Source organism: Dermochelys coriacea, chromosome 2, assembly GCF_009764565.3.
Source record: "Dermochelys coriacea isolate rDerCor1 chromosome 2, rDerCor1.pri.v4, whole genome shotgun sequence".
Taxonomy (NCBI): domain Eukaryota; kingdom Metazoa; phylum Chordata; order Testudines; family Dermochelyidae; genus Dermochelys; species Dermochelys coriacea.
In genome coordinates, this window is record NC_050069.1 from 143,904,778 (window position 1) to 143,924,063 (window position 19,286).

Genomic DNA, 19,286 nt, shown 5'->3' on the forward strand with positions numbered 1-19,286 from the left:
TAGCAGAGATCTTGGCTGTCAAGGTTGGTTTTTATTTCATTGGCTGGGTTTCTCAGTTTTTATCAGAGATGGAATCAACACGTCCTTGGGTCAGTATTGCGAGTCTGGACAGTTGCCTTATTGAGTGAGCCATTCCTGATTATACTCACATTTCTGTTTTTTTGCCTGTTGCTCATGCTGCGGATTGGGATAGTGACAAGCCTGGAAGCTTGCTTGCCATTAGTGGTCTTCTGAATGAATAGCTTAGGCCATAAGTCCTTGTCTGTGCTTGTGGCAAAGATCTGTCATTTTTGAATGCTTGTTGGTTATCGCGATATGGTATGGAGAAGACAGCTGCTGGTGATAGACTTAAACCAGCCAGCCTGGCAAACTATATACAAGCTTCCAATTGCAAAGAGGATGGGTGATTCTCCAATGGAGAATTCTTCTCAGGGATATTGCCACAAATGTGTGTTTGCATCATTTGACTCTGCAGATGTCTGTATCATGTTCTTTATATGTGACGGAGGAGACTTTTTTTTGTATGTTTCTTACTTGTTCCAGATTACAGCCATTATTTGTTTTACTTCAGGATATTTTTTGGTTATTGTCCCTTGATTTTTCTCCTATTCACGTATTCATGTTTATTGTTAAGTACGAATTCACAAATAGGTCTGTGGTATGCCTTGCAAACTTTATTTTAAGTCAAGTAAAGATGGCCATTTTAAAAATTAGACAACATACATTTTTGATACTGGGATTGCCAATGTTATTCAGTTTTTAGATTTTTAGTGGTTTTACACTTCCAGTTGGAGTATAGATAGTATACTCTTGTACGTGATTTGGATCACCTTATTCAGCAGTGGGCTATTGAAAATGCATTTTGTACTGTTCGGGATGGGTAACTGATTTTCAGTTTGCAAGGCTGGCCCACAACATTTTGGTACCCGAGGTGGGGAGCTCAAAGACACCCCCATGCCCCCTCGCTTGGGCCAAAACTTTGAAAGGTCTCAATTATGTCTTCTTCCTGTACTGCTCTGCAACCTAATAAAGGAGAACTAACAACTTAAAATGCCTTGTTCAAAAATTTTAAGTAACACTTAACTTTCAAATACCTGAACAACAAATGTAACTTTTCTTGTCTGCGTAATAAACACTGGCATTTTTATCTGTTTGAATAATCAAAGTGGTGCTTTCTGTGCCTTCTTGGTTGCAAAGATTTGAACTGCTTCCTGCTGAAGGTCCACAGTCTGAGCCAGCTCATGCTCTATTGGGATGGTTGCAGGGCCGACCAGCCTCTCCTGTGTCATTGTGGAGCGTAGATGTATTTTTATTAACTTCAGCTTGGAGAAGCTGCGTTCTCCACTGGCAACTGTTACAGGAAGTGTTAGAAATATACGCAGAGCAACAATAGCATTTGGAAAGAGGGTGGTCATCTTATTTGTGCACATATATTCCAGAACAGCCTCTGGAATTGATCCTGCTGAAAAGTGTCTTGAAAGGGCTTTCAGTTCATCACCTAAATCACTCACATCAGTATCGCGCATGTCATCATGTGTCAACACTGTCTCTAGTGCCCTGCATTGCTGGTGTAGGTCTTCTTTAGGTATCGTAAGGAGTTTTAGAATATCATACAACATCCCAAATATACTGCTGTGTTCCTTGAGCTGCACGAAAAGTTCTTCAACTGACTGTATTGCACAATCTAGTACCTGGTTAAAGAATTCAACTTTGAATTGTTGTTTGGGGTCTCTTATGTGATTATCCCATGCCTCGTAATTAAAATGCCATCTTCTTCGGTGACTCTTGTATTCTTGAATGGGTGGGAAAACAGCTTCATTGTGAAATTCCTCTGCAAACTTCTATGCACTCTTCAAAACGTTTTGAAATCCCTCATCTGACTGGTAAGACTGTAGGTATGACTTTGCTTTGTCCAGTTGTTCCATTGCTCCAGATATATCAAGGTCAACACCTTGGAGTCTCTTGCTTACAACGTTTATTTCAAACAGTATGTCATGCCACAACATTAAGCCACACAGAAATTTGAAGTTATGTATGTTTCTGGGGATTCCATTTTTCTCTGCCACTGTTCTCCCAGGTTTCAGAGTAGCAGCCGTGTTAGTCTGTATTCTCAAAAAGAAAAGGACTTGTGGCACCTTAGAGACTAACAAATTTATTAGAGCATAAGCTTTCGTGAGCTACAGCTCACTTCATCGGATGCATTTGGTGGAAAAAACAGAGTAGAGATTTATATACACACACACAGAGAACATGAAACAATGGGTTTATCATACACACTGTAAGGAGAGTGGTAGGCTAATTCCAGCAGTTAGAGGAAGATGATGTCTGTCTGTATCTGTGCATGAAGTTGACAGATTTCCACTCTATACGGCTAAATTCAGTGCCTTGCATAATCACAGGTTTCAGAGTAGCAGCCGTGTTAGTCTGTATTCTCAAAAAGAAAAGGACTTGTGGCACCTTAGAGACTAACAAATTTATTAGAGCATAAGCTTTCGTGAGCTACAGCTCACTTCATCGGATGCATTTGGTGGAAAAAACAGAGTAGAGATTTATATACACACACACAGAGAACATGAAACAATGGGTTTATCATACACACTGTAAGGAGAGTGGTAGGCTAATTCCAGCAGTTAGAGGAAGATGATGTCTGTCTGTATCTGTGCATGAAGTTGACAGATTTCCACTCTATACGGCTAAATTCAGTGCCTTGCATAATCACAGGTTTCAGAGTAGCAGCCGTGTTAGTCTGTATTCTCAAAAGAAAAGGACTTGTGGCACCTTAGAGACTAACAAATTTATTAGAGCATAAGCTTTCGTGAGCTACAGCTCACTTCATCGGATGCATTTGGTGGAAAAAACAGAGTAGAGATTTATATACACACACACAGAGAACATGAAACAATGGGTTTATCATACACACTGTAAGGAGAGTGGTAGGCTAATTCCAGCAGTTAGAGGAACATGATGTCTGTCTGTATCTGTGCATGAAGTTGACAGATTTCCACTCTATACGGCTAAATTCAGTGCCTTGCATAATCACAGGTTTCAGAGTAGCAGCCGTGTTAGTCTGTATTCTCAAAAAGAAAAGGACTTGTGGCACCTTAGAGACTAACAAATTTATTAGAGCATAAACTTTCGTGAGCTACAGCTCACTTCATCGGATGCATTTGGTGGAAAAAACAGAGTAGAGATTTATATACACACACACAGAGAACATGAAACAATGGGTTTATCATACACACTGTAAGGAGAGTGGTAGGCTAATTCCAGCAGTTAGAGGAAGATGATGTCTGTCTGTATCTGTGCATGAAGTTGACAGATTTCCACTCTATACGGCTAAATTCAGTGCCTTGCATAATCACAGGTTTCAGAGTAGCAGCCGTGTTAGTCTGTATTCTCAAAAAGAAAAGGACTTGTGGCACCTTAGAGACTAACAAATTTATTAGAGCATAAGCTTTCGTGAGCTACAGCTCACTTCATCGGATGCATTTGGTGGAAAAAACAGAGTAGAGATTTATATACACACACACAGAGAACATGAAACAATGGGTTTATCATACACACTGTAAGGAGAGTGGTAGGCTAATTCCAGCAGTTAGAGGAAGATGATGTCTGTCTGTATCTGTGCATGAAGTTGACAGATTTCCACTCTATACGGCTAAATTCAGTGCCTTGCATAATCACAGGTTTCAGAGTAGCAGCCGTGTTAGTCTGTATTCTCAAAAAGAAAAGGACTTGTGGCACCTTAGAGACTAACAAATTTATTAGAGCATAAGCTTTCGTGAGCTACAGCTCACTTCATCGGATGCATTTGGTGGAAAAAACAGAGTAGAGATTTATATACACACACACAGAGAACATGAAACAATGGGTTTATCATACACACTGTAAGGAGAGTGGTAGGCTAATTCCAGCAGTTAGAGGAAGATGATGTCTGTCTGTATCTGTGCATGAAGTTGACAGATTTCCACTCTATACGGCTAAATTCAGTGCCTTGCATAATCACAGGTTTCAGAGTAGTAGCCGTGTTAGTCTGTATTCTCAAAAAGAAAAGGACTTGTGGCACCTTAGAGACTAACAAATTTATTAGAGCATAAGCTTTCGTGAGCTACAGCTCACTTCATCGGATGCATTTGGTGGAAAAAACAGAGTAGAGATTTATATACACACACACAGAGAACATGAAACAATGGGTTTATCATACACACTGTAAGGAGAGTGGTAGGCTAATTCCAGCAGTTAGAGGAAGATGATGTCTGTCTGTATCTGTGCATGAAGTTGACAGATTTCCACTCTATACGGCTAAATTCAGTGCCTTGCATAATCACAGGTTTCAGAGTAGCAGCCGTGTTAGTCTGTATTCTCAAAAAGAAAAGGACTGTTCTCCCAGGAATAGTTCCTGTCATAGCATTATCCTCCATAATGGCAACTATGGCATCATCTATCATCCCAATTTGGTGTTTGATAGGCTTTATTGCCTTCACTCAACTTTTCCATTGTGTGGCACTCAGTGGTTTCAGTGTCAAAGAGGATGTTCCCAGATGTTGCTTCAAAATTTGCTGTTGATGCAGAGAAAAATACATAGATGCTTTGAATTCCATAAAAAAATTCAGCAGCCTCACTAGAAGCTGATGCTGCATCACTGACCACCAAGTTCAATGAAAGAGAACTGTATGGGACAAGAAAAGCTCGATGGTTTAACTCTCAGATCGGTTTCTGCACTCCTCTGTTCTTTCCTCTCATGTTGGCACCATTATCATAGCCCTGACCTCTCATATCAGCTATTGCAATTCCTGTATCTTCCAGCTTTTTAAGAAGCACATTTGTTATACCTGTAGTATCATCAATGTCAATAAATTCTAGAAGATGCTCTCTGATGGTCACCATTGCAGGGACATTTTCACTAGGTTCTGTTGTTGTTACAAAACACACCATTAAAGTCATTTATTCCGTAGGGCTGATGTCAAGTGTGCAGTCCAGAATAACAGAGTAATATCTTGCTGACTTCAGATCTGCCACAATCTTCTGTTTGACTTTTGTTGCCAGTAACTGTATGATCTCATTTTGAATTGTTTTTCCAAGGTAGTGGTGTGTGTACATTTCTTGGGTGGTGACTCTTCTTAGATGCTCCTGGAGTACAGCATCAAACTCAGCCATCAGCTCCACAATTTTCAGGAAGTTTCCATTGTTTGGCACATTCAGCTGATCTGAAGTGCCACGCAGTGCTAGGTTTTGGGTAGGAAGCATTCTCATAATGGCAATGAACATTTTCAGAACATTTTGCCAGTAAAGAGACTCTGATGCAATCTTCTCTTGATGCTGATCATGTATGGTGGCCTTTAACCTTAGTCTCATCTCAAGCTCTTTCCACCTATGGAATGCTCTCTGGTGATTTGTTGCCTTCTCATGGCATGCCAGATTTCTAGCCAGATTTTTCCAGCCCTTTGTTCCTGAACCCAATGTGAACCCAATGTGGCTGGAACATTAGACTGAAAGATTTTGCAACAGAAACAATTTGCAGCATTCTGGGTTTCTGAGTACATAAGCCATAGCCTTTCCACTTTGTCACCATTGGGGATTTCACACCAGTAATGTGTTGGATGGAAACTTCTATTTTCATTGTCTTTGGGGAACATGAAGTTTTTCACTTGCTGTGGCCATGCAGTACAAGGAAGTCCCTCAGGCTACGCTCAAGTGGGTCCACAGTCCTTGATCATCTAGACTTAAGGAACTAAACTCAGCAGCAGCTGTTTCTTGTGCCTCCACCACACTCTTCTCTGATCAACACTTTTCTTCAGGAATGTGCATGGTTACATTAATTTGAGATGGAGATATGGATGCTGCAGTAGCTGCCAGGTCACCTGCACTCTGACTAACTGGAAGATCAGTCATTTCCTCACCACTCACATCCTCATTGAGGCCGGAAGGCTCACCATGAACATTTGTGTCTCTGTATCTCAGGAGAGCTCCTTCCTGCTTGGATAGAAAAGCTTCCTTTGCTTTCTTTCTTTTTCTGAATGCTGCTGCAGAGGGGCGTTTTCTTCTTTCACTCATGACTGCTATTCTGTGCCAGCTATAGTGGCTCTCAACACTCAATTGAAGGGGACAAATAAGCAGGTTGGTAGCAGGGCCTGAATGAGGGAAGATATCAGCATGTTAAGGGCCTAATTGGCTCCTAGTACTTCAGCTGACTGCCTGTTTTTCTCAAGTGGGTTCAGGGAAGCAGCAGGAAAAGGAAGCTCCCTGAGAAGCTGGTGTTAATCAGTCAGGGGGTGGGAGAGAGGTACATAAGAGGTCCTCCTCCTCTTTCTCCCTGCTGCTTTCTGTTATTCCTTCTCATCTTTTCTCCTGCCTGCCTGTTATGTCTGTTGTGCCCTTCTTCCTGCAGCACAGCACTCCAGCATTTCTGTGCATCTAGAGCAGAGAGAATATATATGCACCAGCAGCAGACACAATTTTCTAGACTCTGGGTCCTGTGCCCCTCCCCCCAGTCTGGCACCTGAGGCAGCCACCTCAGTTCGCCTCATGGTAAGGCCACCCCTGTCAATTTGCAATTCAAAATCAATTCTTTTTATTCTGCTCTACAGAGTTTTTAGAGAGGCAGTCAGATTGTATTTGGGACTTGTTTCTTTAAATCTTCCAGTTGTTTGTTCATCTTATTTTCAGAGTGAAGTAAACTTGACAAAAAGAAAAGGAGTACTTGTGGCACCTTAGAGACTAACAAATTTATTTGAGCATAAGCTTTCGTGAGCTACAGTTCACTTCATCGGATGCATTCAGTGGAAAATACAGTGGGGAGATTTATATACACACACAGAGAACATGAAACAATGGGTTTTTTCATACACACTGTAAGGAGAAAAGGAGTACTTGTGGCACCTTAAAGACTAACACATTTATTTGAGCATAAGCTTTCGTGAGCTACAGCTCACTTCATCGGATGCATTTGGTGGAAAATACAGAGGGGAGATTTATTTACACACACAGAGAACATGAAACAATGGGTTTATCATACACACTGTAAGGAGAGTGATCACTTAAGATGAGCCATCACCAGCAGCGGGGGGGGGAGGAGGAAAACCTTTCATGGTGACAAGCAAGGTAGGCTATTTCCAGCAGTTAACAAGAACATCTGAGGAACAGTGGGGGATGGATTGGGGGGGGGGAAATAACATGGGGAAATAGTTTTACTTTGTGTAATGACTCATCCATTCCCAGCCTCTATTCAAGCCTAAGTAAATTGTACCCAGTTTGCAAATTAATTCCAATTCAGCAGTCTCTCGTTGGAGTCTGTTTTTGAAGTTTTTTTTTTTTTTGAAGGATAGCTACCCTCAGATCTGTAATCGAGTGACCAGAGAGATTGAAGTGTTCTCCAATTGTTTTTTGAATGTTATAATTCTTGACGTCTGATTTGTGTCCATTTATTCTTTTACATAGAGACTGTCCAGTTTGACCAATGTACATGGCAGAGGGGCATTGCTGGCACATGATGGCATATATCACATTGGTAGATGCGCAGGTGAACGAGCCTCTGATAGTGTGGCTGATGTGATTAGGCCCTATGATGGTGTCCCCTGAATAGATATGTGGACAGAGTTGGCAACGGGCTTTGTTGCAAGGTTAGGTTCCTGAGTTAGTGGTTCTGTTGTGTGGTGTGCGGTTGCTGGTGAGTATTTGCTTCAGATTGGGGGGCTGTCTGTAAGCAAGGACTGGTCTGTCTCCCAAGATCTGTGAGAGTGATGGGTCATCCTTCAGGATGGGTTGTAGATCCTTGATGATGCATTGGAGAGGTTTTAGTTGGGGGCTGAAGGTGATGGCTAGTGGCGTTCTGTTATTTTCTTTGTTGGGCCTGTCCTGTAGTAGGTGACTTCTGAGTACTCTTCTGGCTCTGTCATTAAACTTGACAGTTGATGCAAGCATTTTCATGAGACCTGTGTCCTGTGTCCTGCATAGCCTTTGCTGATGACAGGTTCTGTTCAATAATGACCCAAAGCAGAGCAGAATGATGCATGTTCATTTTCATCATTTGAGTCAGATGCCACCAACAGAAGGTTGATTTTCTTTTTTGGTGGTTCAGGCTCTGTAGTTTCCGCATTGAGTGTTGCTCTTTTAAGACTTGTGAAAGCATGCTCCTCACCTCATCCTTCTCAGATTTTGGAAGGCATTTCAGTTTCCTAATCTTGGGTTGAGTACTGTAGCTATCTTTAGAAATCTCACATTGGTACTCTCTTTGCATTTTTTCAAATCTGCAGCGAAAATGTTCTTAAAATGAACATGTGCTGAGCCATCATCCGAGACTACTATAAAATGAAATATATGGCAGAGTGTGGGTAAAATAGAGCCGGAGACATAGAATTCTCCCCCAAGGAGTTCAGTCACAAATTTAATTAATGCATTATTTTTTAACGAGCATCATCAGCATGGAAGCATGTCCTGTGGAATGGTGGCTGAAGCATGAAGGTGCCTATGAATGTTTAGCATATCTGGTACGTAAATACCTTGCAATGCCGGCTACAAAAGTCCCATGTGAACGCCTATTCTCCCTTTCTGATGACATTGTAAATAAGAAGTGGGCAGTATTATCTCCTGTAAATGTAAACAAACGTGTTTGTCTTAGCGAATGGCTAAACGAGAAGTAGAACAGAGTGGACTTGTAGACTCTAAAGCTTTGCATTGTTTTGTTTTTGAGTGCAGTTTTGTAACAAAAAAAATCGACATTTGTAAGTTGCACTTTTATGATAAAGAGATTGCACTACAGTACTTGTATGAGGTGAATTGAAAAATACTGTTTCTTTTGTTTGTCATTTTTACAGTGGAAATATTTGTAATAAAAATAATAATATAAAGTGAGCAGCGTATACTTTGTATTCTGTGTTGTAACTGAAATCAGTATATTTGAAAATGTAGAAAAACGTCCAAAATATTTAATAAATTTCAATTGGTATTCTATTGTTTAACACTGTGATTAAAACTGTGTTTAATCACGATTAATTTTTTAATTGCAATTAATTTTTGAGTTAATCATGTGAATTAACCGTGATTAATCAACTGCCCTAATCAAAATCACTATTTGGAGACTATTGCTCCATTCTGAATATGAATAATATGTATCAGAATTACTCACAGTTCTTCAAATCCTAAAAATATATTAAAAAATTGATCAAGCTCCATTAATGAATTTAGACACTGCCATTGTTAAACATCTGGAGATCTTGACAAATATATCAGAGTGCATATTTTGGGTTGCTGCTACATATAATACTTGAGCCATCAGACTGTTGTAAGAAATAAAGGTGAATTTTCAGTTTTTCTGCAAAATTTTGCTGTTACTAGTGTGACAAAGCTCTGTCTTTGCCTCCGTGGGTCCCACGTTTCCTGGTGGATTTCGCTAGCCTCAGAGGCTCGCTGTGACCCTCCACGTAACCCTTCTCTCTCTAGAGACAAGAGTCACAGTCTACTGAGCCATTTTCATCATAAGCCAGTGAGGGAGGTGAGGAGAAATTATCCTTCCTTGCACAGTCTCAGTTGTCTCCCAGTCTCAGTGATTAATTAGGGGGCAAAGGTGGGGGGGGGAGCCCTGGCCCACCCTCTACTCCGGGCTCCAGCCCAGGGACCCTAATAGTATCAGCTATGATCGCTGACCTTTTAGAAACATGACACATACAATTCCCTGGGCTACTTCCCCCACAGCAGCCCTCATTTCCTCAAGCTCCATTTCACTCTTACCTCAGGGCCTCCTTCCTTATGCCTGATATGTTGTGTACTACTCAGCCTCTCCAACCGCGCAACTTCTTCCCACAGCTCCTGACATGCACCCCCACCTGACTGACTGGGAGGCTTTTAATTAGTTTCAGCCAGCCCCTGATTGGCTTCAGGTGTCCCAATCAACCTAGCCTTCTCCCTGCCTTCTGGAAAGTTCTTAATTGGCCCCAAGTGTCTTAATTGACCTGGAGTAGCTGCCATTTCACTTATCCTGGTACCAGGGATTTGTTTAGCCTGGAGCTAATATATCTGTCTCCCACTAGTCTTCCATAGCCATCTGGTCTTGCCCCGTCACACTAGTTAAATCATTTTTTTAAAAAAGATCTTATTAATTACAAATAGACTTTATTCACACTTTTGCCCCAAAAAGAGAATTGACAAATATTTATCTTTCCATATTACACATTAGAAATATAACAGCAAACTATCATTCTGAGTTGATGAAGCTTTCTCTTTTGTAGCCTTTTATAGGTATACTTAAAATAGAATGATCTCAGTTTCTAATCAATTTGAGTGCAAAGAAATTTTAGATCTATTTTTAAAGCAATTCAGTTTTTCACTTTTGCCAGACGTACTGAGGTTTTCGGTCCCCCGCTCCGTAGTAAAACTACTGATTTGTGGTACATTTAAAATGTGTAGGCTCTGATCAGCACTTCCTACTTAGACAGAACAACCTTCAATTTCAAAGAGTGTTTTTGTCTGCATAAAAACTGCAGGATTTGAACCACAGATTTCAAAGAGATTCTTGCCTGAGTAGGGAAGTCTAACAGGTCTCTCAAGAAATAAAACTTTATTCATTCCTATGCTAGAGAAAGGGTTTGTTAGCTTGTGTTTACAATGATCAAACCAATATACCATGTATACAAGTATTAGAAGATAAAGAATGGCTACATTCTCATCTAGGAACAAATCACTAATTTAACATCCAGGTTATAATTTGACCAGGGAGATTAATAACACCTTCAGAAGGAAAGCATGGCCACTGTGCTGCACAAGTATTTCATTGCCAGCAGTGCCTGTTATTGAGTGAGAAAAGATAGAACAGCAGGATCAGTCATTCCTCTGAGCTGCCATTTTCTGTGAGAAAGGTGCAGGAAAGCACCACTTTTCTTCCAGTGCAGCAACTATTGTGAGCCAGAACTAAAAATAGAGAGGCAGAGAGAAGAGACAGGATGAGGAAAAGATAATACAGATGATTCCAAAATATGTTTTATTTAATTTGGTTTACCACATAGGATTTTCACAAAGGATTATGTGAATCATATATAGATTTAGGGAGTATTTTACAAAATTTCTTCTTGAATTACTCCATCCACTTGGCTCTGCCTCCACCACATGAAGTTCAAGATTTTTGCCACTGCTTTTCAGGCCCAGCATAACTTTAATCCTATTTATCCCAACTTCCCTTTTTTCACATTGCTCCTCACCCCCCACCCCCACTCTGCTTGTGATGCCAGCCCTATAGCCCTGTTCACTATGATCATCTCTGCACTTTCTTCCATACAGAACTCTTCTTATGGAACTTCCTTCCCAAACTTAATAATACCCTTTCTTATTCAAATCCCTCCTCAAGTCCTTCTTGTGTTGTGAAGCCTACAAGAAATTAGCAAGTTAATAATCACAAGGTAAGGGAGCAGTCATTATTATCATGGTATTTATATGTTTCTTGGTGCCCCCACAAAGTCCTGCTGAACACCACTGAACACAGTGTGGGCCCCAAGCAGTCCTTGTGAAAACTGAGCATCTGTTCACATTAGGATCAAAGTTTTCTTTTTCTTTTAAATTAGTTAAACATTTAAAAATCCTTGTATAGACAAGCAAATACAAAAATCAGATATAGTTCCTTTTGTGCAGGCATCACCACGTCACAAAATGACAGATAAAAGGGGTTCATAATCTCCCTGTTTATGGGAAGGGATGCGGTTTGTGAAAGGAATTAGTCTGGCTTTGAGTGCTTGCTATTATAAAGTAGATGACAAGCAGAATGGTTATAACATGGTTGACAAACAGATTGCCCCTTAATTTCTCTTGTTTGTTTAATCAGACTAATTTTTTATAAAGAGAAATCACTGCTAAATGAAAGAGCAATTATCCATTGCACAAATTATAGGAAAATGATTGTGGGAAGTCATTCTAGTTTCCAACACTGTAATGGTTATAAGAAAATAGTCTAATTATCAGGGTTTATTCTATATGAAATTGGTTGTCCTTTACTGTCAAGATATTTTGGAAATCTGGCAAAATAAATTATTTGCTGTTGAGATTGGATTAACTCTAGCAAACTTTTTAAGGAACCACAGATTAGTTACATGATAGAAACTATCTTGGAAATTCATTCAGTAGTTAACTTTAAGAACATGCTTATGTACCTTGTTTCAAAAGGATGGGATTACCAATTTGTTTAAGATTAAGCTTGTGCTCAAGTGTTTTGCAGAACTGAGGCCAACATGACCAAGTTTGCATAATTAGAGTACTGAATATCATAAAGCCATTTAGGTGGAAGTGAAAAATTCAGCATCTTTTTCATCCATGTAAAGATTGAAAAATTCCCATTTGAATTTATGAGGAATGACTCTTTAACTGTCAGTAGTATGTTATTTATTGACACTCGTCAAAAAATAGATGTTGCAGAAAGCTGGAATGCTATCAATCTTTGTCTTTTTATCTCCTCTCCCTCTCCAAAGAAAAACAAACTATCTCAAAGTTTAGGTTGTACATAGTTATGTATTTAACTCAAAACATTGCTAAAACATTGTAGTTAGAACTAAAAGTGATCATTTTAAAGAAAGAAATTCAAAATCAAGATTCCAACTTTCAATGAGACATAGGTTCCTAAGTGGCTGAGGGCCTAATTTTTAAAGGTCTTCAAGGTGTTAAAGAAGCATGTAATGGAATTTTCAAAAGTGCCTGGAAGCCCAATTGCTCTTATGGGAGTTGGGTACCTGGGGCCAGATTTTCAAAGGTATTTAAGCATTTAAAGATGCAGATAACACCTAGTGGGATTTTCAAAAATGTCTAGATGCCAGTCAGAGTTAGACACCTAAGCACTTTTGAAGATCTCACTAGGCATCCCTCTAGCCACATTGTATGTACCTAAATACCTTTGAAAATCTGGTCTTAAGTCACTTTTGAAAATGTGATTTAGGCATCTAAGTCACGTAGGCACTGTAGAAAATGGCACCCATTCTCTGTAATGGTGACACGTGTTATGAATGTGTATGTGGCTGTTGTAAGGCTTTTTCAGGAATAAGAAACTTCCAACTTCATTGTCATTGTCTCCATCATTATTCTAATATGTATGTAAAATATTTTTTAAATGAACTAAAATGTTAATAAAAGGTCACAGGTTGAAAGTCCAAAGGATTGAAATCCTCTTTAACCACAGAACAGATAAGGAATAGACAGTAGCAAACCCTGCTGTCCTAGAATTATTGGTCACTGTAGGTCAATCTAGACCTGTAGGACTCCCTTGATGCTGATAAAACTGCCAGTTAGAAATTGGACAGAGATGGCCAACTCACTTCACATAAGTAACTGTCTAAAAGACTATTAGACAACACCGACTTCCAGTAATTACCAGCCTGGAGCAATTTTGAATATGTGATGTAAAAGTGAAAGCTACCATACCTTTTGCCAGTGTTCTGAACCTTTCCGTCCCCCTGAATCATAATAAATAAAAAGGAATTCCTTTCAGTTTTTATACGAACATCACCATAATCCCAAATCTCCATCAGAAATTATAATTGGGGATTTCAAGTTGCATTATTGGCTTCTCCCCTTCCGTTACTTGTATTGAATAGGTAGTTAATGTTACACTCCTGTTCGAGCCCTTTTTCTCATTTTGTCAGGGAATATTAATCCTAACACTCCTCAATCTTCTATTTATCTGTCTTCCTTACTGTTTCTTTTCCTCTGCCGCCGGAGGCCACCATTTTGTCAGCAGCGGCTGCAGGAAAGGAAAGTGGAGCCCCCTCGCCCCATTAAAATCCAGCAAAGATGTCTGAATCCATCCATGTTACAGAGGATGAGAATGATGAGCCCATTGAGATCCCTTCAGAGGATGATGGCATTGTGCTGCTATCCACAGTAACTGCCCAGTTCCCGGGAGCATGTGGCCTGTGTTACAGGAACCCAGTGTCTCAGTGTATGAGAGGAGTCCGGCTAGTAGAAGGAATTCTGCATGCTCCAGATGCTGGCTAGGGAAATCTGGTCTATGTTGTTAATTATCCCAAAGATCACAAGAGGAAAATGGATGAAACAGATGTCTCATCAGCTGTGAAAGTAAAACGAGCAGTACAAAAGACATCTGATTTAATAGTTTTGGGTCTTCCCTGGAAAACCACTGAACAAGATCTAAAGGAATATTTCAGTACCTTTGGAGAAGTTCTCATGGTGCAGGTTAAGAAAAACATTAAGACTGGTCACTCAAAGGGATTTGGTTTTGTTCGATTTACGGAGTATGAAACCCAAGTGAAAGTGATGTCTCAATGGCACATGATAGATGGAAGATGGTGTGACTGTAAACTTCCTAATTCTAAGCAAAGTCCTGATGAACCTTTGCGTAGCAGAAAGGTGTTCGTTGGGCGCTGCACTGAGGATATGACTGCAGATGAGCTCCGGCATTTCTTTTCTCAGTATGGAGAAGTGGTAGATGTCTTCATCCCCAAACCCTACAGAGCTGTTGCTTTTGTTACATTTGCTGATGATCAGATTGCCCAGTCTCTTTGTGGAGAGGACTTGATCATTAAAGGAATCAGCGTACATATATCCAATGCCGAACCTAAGCACAATAGCAATAGACAGTTAAAAAGAGGTGGAAGATTTGGCCGTAATCCAGGAGGCTTTGGGAATCAAGGTGGATTTGGTAATAGCGGCGGGGAGGAGGTGGTTTGGGAAACAACCAGGGCAGTAATATGGGTGGAGGGATGAATTTTGGAGCATTTAGTATCAACCCTGCTATGATGGAGGCAGTCCAGGCAGCGTTGCAGAGCAGTTGGGGAATGATGGGCATGTTAGCTAGTCAACAGAACCAGTCTGGGCCATCGGGAAATAACCAACCTCAAAGCAACATGCAAAGGGAGCAGAACCAGGGTTTTAGTTCAGGAAGTAATTCTTACGGAGGATCTAACTCTGGAGCAGCAATAGGTTGGGGGCCAGCATCAAATGCAGGATCAAGCAGTGGGTTTAATGGAGGCTTTGGTTCGAGTATGGATTCCAAATCGTCAGGCTGAGGAATGTAGACAGTGGGCTCTGATACTGACTCTATGGTGGGAAATCAAATTTTTCTAAACTCATGGTAAGTATATTGTAAATTGCATATATACTAAAATTTCCTTTTGTATCTGTACAATTTATTCAAGGAGCAGGTATACCATAAATTAAAATTGCACTGCAGTTATTTTCTTCATACTTTTATGACTGATCTTTCGAAGTATCCTATTACAATAAATAGCTTTCTCTCATCCTGTTTTGATGCGTGTCCCCCAGGGCACTTTCCTCTATCCCCTATTCTTTTTGCTTTATAATTTCTTTTTTGGTAACATTGTCTTGTCTCAGAGCTTGCAATGCTGATTACATTCAGTTGTATTCCTCTTTTCCATCCTTTTCCCCTCATACTCATAAATTTCTTTTTAGCAGATTGTCTTAATTTTTCTCATTTTCAAGCAAGTTATCTTAAATTAAATATAACCAAGAACAGAAATTATTTTCTTTCTTCTTTCTCTTTCCACTTCTCCCACTGTCAATATCACTCTCACAATTATTGTTGTTTGCACTGGAAACTTTGTTATCTTTAATCAGCAGTTTAGTTTTGCCACCCATATTATTGTTCAATCTTGCCTAGTTCACCTTCTAAACATCTCATATATCAGCAAGTTATTTTAAACAGCACAATCATGGTCCATGTACTTGTTTTTGCAGTGAAATGTATATTGGATGTAAATGCTCTTACTGACCATTTCATTCAGTTCAAAAGGAAACTGTATGTCTCATTTTTGCTTCCCTTTGCTACTGATATGCTATTTCTTCACTGGCTTTTCATTGCACAAATTAGTCATTCCTATATTTCTTTTATTATTCCCTGACATCCCGCTTTCTTTCTTCTTAATGCTATTCATTTGTCTATTGACATTATTAATGGTCATTTCCTTCCTCTCTTTCCTCATTTTTCTGTTCATTTTTTAACATTTTCTCTGAACTATTTTCTGTCTCTTCTTTGTCTCATAAGCCTCCAGTTGTTGACCAATTATTATTTTGAATATTATTTATTATTATTAATTAGTTTTTTTATTATTGCTGTGTCCTACTGTTATCTTTTCCCCCAGAATTTTGAATCAGTGCTACTATATAAAGGAATCCAAACTGCCCTCAATAAAGTCCAATGGGAAAATTTGCTTAATAAATATAATGTGAATATACTCTAACAGATATTAGTGAAGTAAGGAATAAGCAAGAGCAATGGTGAAATTGATTGTGTTACTAGCTAAAGAAATAAAATAAAGCAAAAAAAGATACGCTGTGCTGGATTTGGCAATACAATGTATGATTCTACTTATTTAAAATTTTTAAAAGGTCACTTACAACATAGAATCATAAAAGATTACGGTTGGAAGAGACCTCAGGAGGTCATCTAGTCCAACCCCCTGCTCAAAGCAGGACCAACTCCAACTAAATCATCCCAGCCAGGGCTTTGTCAAGCTGAGTCTTAAAAACCTCTAAGGATGGAGATTTCACCACCTCCCTAGGTGCTTAACCACCCTCCTAGTGAAATAGTGTTTCCTAATATACAACCTCGACCTCCCCCACTGCAACTTGAGACCATTGCTCCTTGTTCTGTCATCTGCCATGACTGAGAACAGCCTAGCTCCATCTTCTTTGGAACCCCCCTTCCAGTAGTTGAAGGCTGCTATCAAATCCCCCCCACTCTTCTCTTCTGCAGACAAAATAAGCCTAGTTCCCCCAGCCTCTCCTTGGAAGTCATGTGCCCCAGCTCCCTAATCATTCTTGTTTCTCTCTGCTGGACTCTCTCCAATTTGTCCACATCCCTTCTGTAGTGTGGGGAACAAAACTGGACACAGTACTCCAGGTGTGGCCTCATCAGTGCCAAAGAGAGGGGAATAATCACTTCCCTAGATCTTCTGGCAATGCCCCTACTAATACAGCCCAATATGCCATTGGCCTTCTTGGCAACAAGGGCACACTTTTGACTCATATCCAGCTTCTCATCCACTGTAATCTCCAGGTCCTTTTCTGCAGAACTGCCGCTTAGCCAGTCGGTCCCCAGCCTGTAGCAGTGCATGGGATTCTTCCATCCTAAGTGCAGCACTCTGCACTTGTCCTTGTTGTACCTCATCAGATTTTTTTTAGCCCAATCCTCCAATTTGTCTATGTCACTCTGGATCCTATCCCTACCCTCCAGCATATCTCCCTTCCAGCCCCCTACCCCCCATCTTAGTGTCATCCACAAAATTCCTGAGGGTGCAGTCCATCCCATCATCGAGATCATTAATGAAGGCACTGGACAAAACCGGCCCCAGGACAGACCCCTGGGGCACTCCGCTTGATACCGGCTGCCAACTAGACATCAAGCCGTTGATCACTATCCATTGAGCCCAATGATCTAGCCAGCTTTCTATCCACCTTATAGTCCATTCATCCAATCCATACTTGTTTAACTTGTTGGCAAGAATACTGTGGGAGACCATATCAAAAGCCTTCCTAAAGTAAAGATGTATCACATCCACCGCTTTCCCCATATCCACAGAGCCAGTTATCTCAACATAGAAGGCAATCAGTTTGATCAGACATGACTTGCCCATGGTGAATCCATGTTTACTGTTCCTGATCACCTTCCTCTCCTCCAAGTGCTTCAAAATGGATTCCTGGAGGACCTACTCCATGATTTTTCCAGGGACTGAGGTGAGGCTGACCGGTCTGTAGTTCCCTGGGTTCTCCTTCTTCTCTTTTTTTAAAGATGGGCAGTATGTTTGCCTTTTTCCAGTTGTCCGGGGCCTCCCTTGATCGCCATGAGTTTTCAAAGATAACGGCCAATGGCTCTGCAATCACATCAGCCAACTCCCTCAGCACCCTCAGATGCATTAGATCCAGCCACATAAATCTGTGCATGTCCAGCTTTTCTAAATAGTCCTTAACCTGTTCTTTCACCACTGAGGGCTGCTCACCTCTTCCCCATACTGTGCTGCCCAGTGCGGCAGTCTGGGAGATGACCTTGTCTGTGAAGACCGAGGCAAAAAAAGCATTGAGTGCTTCATCTTTTTCCACATCATCTGCCACTAGGTTGTCTTCCCCATTCAGTAAGGGTCCCACACTTTCCTTGACCTTCTTCTTGTTACCCTTCACATCCCTTGCTAGCTGCAACTCCAGTTGTGCTTTGGCCTTCCTGATTGCTCCCCTGCATGCTTAAGCAATATCTTTATACTCCTCCCTATTTATCTGTCCAAGTTTCCACTTCTTGTAAGCTTCCTTTTTGTGTTTAAGCTCCACGAAAATTTCTTTGTTAAACCATGCTGGTCGCCTGTCATATTTGCTATTTTTTCTGCACATTGGGGTAGTTTGTTCCTGCTCCCTCAATAAGGCTTCTTTAAAATACAGCCAGCTCTCCTGGACTCCTTTCCCCCTCATACTAGCCTCCTAGAGGATCCTGCCCATCAGTTCCCTGAGGGAGTCAAAGTCTGCTTTTTAAAATCCAGGGTCCATATTCTTTTGTTAGGATCCTAAACTCGACCTTCTCATGGTCACTACTGCCCAGGTTGCCACCCACTTCTACTTTCCCTAACAATTCTTCCCTGTTTGTGAGCAGTCAGTCAAGAGAAGCACAGCCCCTAGTTGGTCTCTCCAGCACCTGCACCAGGAAGTTGTCCCCAACACTCTCCAAAAACTTCCTGGATTGTCTGTGCATTGCTATATTGCTCTCCCAGCAGATGTCAGTGTGATTTAAGTCCCCCATGAGAACCAGGGCCTGTGATCTGGAAACTTCTGTTAGTTGTCCAAAGAAAGCCTTGTCTACCTCATCCTCCTATATGTGTGGTAACCGATTTTTCTCCCCCTTAAAATAAGGCCTCTAACTCATTGGGGTTTTTTTAATCTTAATCTGTAAAAGAGTATTTGCTGATGTTAAACACAGTCATGGGCCAAGGCTTAGTGCATAGGCTGCAGCCCTCCAGAAGAAACTTTGTGACTCATCAACATCCTTTTTAGGCATTGGTTTCCTCTTGATTCAGGGTTGGGATGGTGTAGGGTGACTAGCTAATCCCTACTTCCCTGCGCCCCGTGCTAGCTCAACTACTTGGGACAGCAGGTGTGTGATAAAGCCCTTTCCCTGCCCCTCCCTGCTCATCCTCTGTACCCTTTCTCTGTGGAGGGAACAAGCAGCCGTATGGCACAGCTTACTCCTGCTTGCCTGGACTCACGGACCAAGTAGACTGCATAGGAGTCCTCTTATTCTGTTGAGGAAATGCATTGTCCAAATCACAGTCTAGCCTAAGTGTATGCAGAGTTCTAATCAC

General features: G+C 40.8%; 1 protein-coding gene and 1 pseudogene across 2 annotated transcripts in view; both read left to right on the top strand.

Annotated features, from left to right (window-relative positions):
- Nucleotides 1-19,286, top strand: part of SEMA5A (semaphorin 5A) — a 627,428-nt gene that overhangs the window by 327,572 nt on the left and 280,570 nt on the right. The gene's annotated exons all lie outside the window — the stretch shown is intronic.
- On the top strand, nt 13,732-15,090 carry LOC119851973 (annotated as a pseudogene).